Raw genomic sequence first — 4,588 nt, 5'->3', positions numbered from 1 at the left:
GGGCCAGTGAAGCAACGTCCTCCACAACTAGACTGAAGAACAAAACGACAGCAACTTGTCTGTTCCCCTTCCCCCAATTCCCCAGCACTGTTACCCTCCCACAATTCCCCAATAAAATCTTTGGGGAAAAAAAAAAGAAATGCATATTTGTGGGCTCCATCCAAGGTTTATTGCTCTCCAGGGTAGGATTACATTGTCTTTACTGATAATATACTTTGCTAAGAATTGTTATTTATAAAATCATGAATATCATAGTGAAACTCAATCTCGACTGACTAAAGTTTATAGATTTAAAATAAGCATACCTTTGCTATGGAAACCTGATTCCTTCTGAACAGCGTAAACCTTTAAAAAGAGTTCTTTCTGCCTGTAGTAACAGAACTGCCTTGAACCTGAAACAGACCTCACCATACTTTCTCGTCTGAAGTTTTCTGATGACCCAGAGTGGGAAAGTTGACATGGATTAAATTAAATGGTCTCTGGGAATGAACCTGAGTGAGGCTAACAGGGATGGACACCACAACTTCCACTAGCTTAAACTATAAAGTAAACCAGTCTCATATACCAAACAACCAAAATGGTTGTATTAGATATACTCCATTAAGTAAAATGCTTTACCAGTTATTACTGAGGAAGCTTTAAAGCAACAGGTTTAGTATATGAGAATGAAAAGATTAACAAGTCCTTTGCCTTCACTACATGTGAATCTCATCTTCAGTTAAGCTTTCTAGCTCTTTTGTCATGGTAACTGATAAAGGTAGGAATGTCAACTATGTTTTTTAGGAAACTTTGTTTATGGTAAAAATGACTCTTGATTACTAGATTGCACCTGGACTGGATACACTATAAATAAGCTGATGGGAACCTCTTGCTTCAGGCTTTCCTGAGTGTGGTGACTCTTGAAACTGACATGTCCCTTATGGGGGACCTGGAAGTTGGGCTTATGGAATTGTTTTAAGAGGCCTGCGGAGGGTCTCATTGTCGTGCACCTACAAGGTGCTAGCTGAACTGCTACAAGGACTTACTTCCACCACTAACGGGAACACCTGATGCTGCTCTACTGGCAGCCTGAGGTTCCTGTTTAATATCCTTTTGAGTAAACTGGTACCATGTATGACCGTGGTAACCTTGTGAATTTGAATGTTTAAGCTGAAAAAGACCCCAATCAGTTATAGCCACAAATAATTTCAGATGCATTAATTTTATAATTATATTCTGATTGTTTAGTTAAGCCAAAAAAATATCCTTTGGGTGAGTTTAACAGTATATAATTTCATATGCATTAATTTCATAACTATTGACTAATTTTCATCCTACACTGAATTTACACTTACACTTACTTTCCTTTTTACACTAAAAATGAATAAAAATAAATCACTGAAATTCTGTATTTTAATTATAAAACAATGACATTATCACATCAATTTCATCATTATAAGTAACTTAAATACAATAATGTATAATGACTTTGAAAACATTACAACTCAAAATTACAGAAAACAAAATTAACTGAAAGATAATATTGAATTCCAGGTATTTCTGTGACAGGATGCAAATTTTAAAACTTAATAAAATACTACATTTTCCTTTTGAACTACTTTTCAGGTTTTAATTAAAACTTCTTCTAAAAAATCATTTTATTTATAGTTGCAAATTTATTTTTAACACATACAACACGTGCTATATGCTGGAATCAAATACCTGAAGGAGTTGGAATATTATGAATACAGCCAGGACAACAATGGAGAGAATCATGAACAAAAACATCACAGTCCACACAGAAAACATTTTGGCACACAGTGCAAACATAGATCTGCAATAAAAAGAAGAAAAGTATGGTTAAATAGTAGTTTCCAAAAAAAAAGTAGTTTCCAAAAGTTAAGCAGACCATAGCTAGAAGACACTCAAGTGGCTTTGCTCTTTTATATCTCTTATCAATTTTCCCCCACCCACCTACCTACTTTATTATCTCCAATGTATGATATATTCTCAAATCTAAGGTGATTTATTTTTTCCAAAAAAAAGTATTCCTTAGAAATGAAGAAATAACTTTGTTTTAGAGTCCTTAAAAGTCTCTTGTATGAAAGGACATCTGACTGATTCAATTAAAAAGAGAAGCACAGGGGCAGCCAGTTAGCTCAGGTGGTTGGAGTGCAGGCTCTTAACACCAAGGTTGCCAGTTCTATTCCTACATAGGCCAGTGAGCTGTGCCCACCACAACTAGACTGAAAACAACTTGACTTGGAGCTCACGGGTCCTGAAAAAAACAGTTTCCCAATAAAGTTAAAAAATTAAAAAAAAAAAAAAAAAGAGAAGCACAAAAATGTATGTAGTTATTTAATTATTCATAAGGAATGACCTCAAAATTGCAAAAAATATATTCCCTTTTTAATTAAACCACGAAAGAATATGGCAAAAAATACATTAAAAAGAAGAAACTCATTATTCTATTAGTATTAATTAATATATGGATACTTGTGCCTGACGTAAAATTTCCAGGGTTGAGCATCGTACATAGATTTAAAAATCATTAAATTTCAAACAGCATAGAAGATAATATGTTCTTAAAACCTGTCAAATAATTCAAAAAGTGGTTCTAGTGGAAATGAAGCTACTAATTTCAGAGGCATATAAAACTTCATAAAATTGTTTTATGAAATGTGAGAGTAGAATAAACAGAAATCCTTCCAACTAATATTCTATATAGTTTTAAACATGGACATATAATTAATAAAAATTTAAAACTAGACAGTGATCTATCTTATTTCCATCTTTATATAAGTTTATACATTCAAGTTGGTATCCTTCAAAAATTTTAAAAATACTTCCTCATTGGCAAAATGGGGGCATAACCTTTGGTGTGTGGCCACCTTAAATGGTAACTTCAAAACGGGTTATAACAGGCCTTAAAGTATATATGGAGGGACGGCCAAGTGCAGCGGTGCTTAAGAGCTGGCTTGGGATGCCAGAGGGCCCCGGTTCGGATCTCACATATGAGGGCCAGTGACACTGCCCTCCACAGCTAAGATGCTGGACAACAGCTCAACCTGGAGCTGGGCTGCCGTGAGTNGAACAGAGAAGTGAGATGTAAATTTGTTATCAGTGAAGCAAAAACTCATTGACAGAAGAATGCCTGCAATTTCATATTTTTCTTCAAGGGAAAAACACAAAAGCTTTATAAGACCTAAGATAGGAGGACTTCCACAAATAGACAAAGCTGTGTTATCTTCTGTTACAGAAATAACATCTGAAAAGGTTCTATCTCCGGCCATGCAATACAAAGTGAAGAGAAACTGCCAAATTCTTTAGCATAGTGGACAAACATATTAAATCACCAAGAAGTCTGTGTGAACAATTCACATATCATTTGACATTGTGTCAAAGTTTAAGTGCTAGAGTGTTTCCTTCCATCTCAGAAATTATGGAATCTGAGATTCAATGAAATATGGTATTCTTTGGACATTTTCCATTTCAACTCTGTCTTCATGTTAATTAACAATAATCAAAACATTAAATTGATTTTATCATATAATTCATCAAACTACCTACATACTGTTGAACATTTAAGTTATTTCCAATTTGTCACTATTACACTTACCATTGCAGAGTATATTTATAGTGAAGTTTTTTTCTTCTTTCATACCATTTCCTAAGTGTAATTCCAATGCACAACCATTTTTATGGCTCTTTTTCCAAAAAATTTTAACTAATTAACCAGACTATCATCACTATAAGTACCAGTTTCTCCATGGTTCAGCAAGCAATATATTACTTTTGAAACTTCATTTTGCTAATTTAAAATATGTAAAATAATAAAATGTTGTTGAGTAATTTGTTTTTCATCACTTGTTTGGCTAACCTTTCTTTTTAAATAGTTATTTAGTGTCTCTTTTTATTCTTGTATGAAATTGCTTATCTTCTTTGTCCATTCATCTACTTGGAGCCACCTCTTGGTGTTCTTATTTATCTGAATAAGTTTTAAAATGTTAACCAGTTGCCATACTTAATATATATTGCAAGTATTTGTTCTTGGAATCGTATAGTCATGGAAATGAAAAGTACCTCACTAAGTCCAAACCCTTAGTTTCATAAGTAGGAAACAATTCTAACAAGTTAAATGATTTGCCCAAGGACAAATACTTACCCAAGGGCAAGACCAGCACTCAAACCTAGGTCTCCTTGCTCTCTATCCACCTCTCTTTCCACCATACCATATAAATATTTTTTTTCATCCACCATTGTGTTGTGAATATGGGGGGAAAAGCATATTACATTACTGTCAGTGGTTCTGATCGGAGGGAGAGAGGGTGCCTTGAAAAGGCCTATCAGAATCTCCAGAGGATTTTTCATCTCTATCCATATGACTTCCCTGGCACCCACAGAAAACTATAATTAATTCGGAGGGAGGGGGCAGGGGGGCTGCCCTTACATCTTTTCCTTAGGGGAACCATCCTTCCCCCACTGTAGGATAATCCAGCTTAGACCATGTGCTTCAGGTGAAGCTTACCCTGCTTCCATCCTGCTCCAGGCACAGGCAGGTAATCCAGGCCTGACAACAAAATACTTCATTCCCCTGGCCACTCTGACT

At 35.0% G+C, this 4,588-nt stretch overlaps 1 protein-coding gene and 1 pseudogene across 5 annotated transcripts in view; both read right to left on the bottom strand.

Moving 5' to 3' along the window:
• LOC109375666 (TIMELESS-interacting protein-like) overlaps positions 1-4,239 on the bottom strand; it is a 9,436-nt pseudogene extending 5,197 nt beyond the window's left edge.
• NAIP (NLR family apoptosis inhibitory protein) overlaps positions 1-4,588 on the bottom strand; it is a 55,203-nt gene that overhangs the window by 37,567 nt on the left and 13,048 nt on the right. For all 5 annotated transcript variants that reach the window (XM_019631171.1, XM_019631167.1, XM_019631168.1 and 2 more), the window contains exon 2: positions 1,702-1,813. The gene's annotated coding sequence lies outside the window, so the exon portion shown is untranslated. The remainder of the gene's footprint in view (positions 1-1,701; positions 1,814-4,588) is intronic.

This window comes from Hipposideros armiger, unplaced genomic scaffold, assembly GCF_001890085.2.
Source record: "Hipposideros armiger isolate ML-2016 unplaced genomic scaffold, ASM189008v1 scaffold_984, whole genome shotgun sequence".
In the NCBI taxonomy this organism is placed as follows: Eukaryota; Metazoa; Chordata; class Mammalia; order Chiroptera; family Hipposideridae; genus Hipposideros; species Hipposideros armiger.
This window is presented reverse-complemented; position numbering and strand designations above follow the sequence as displayed.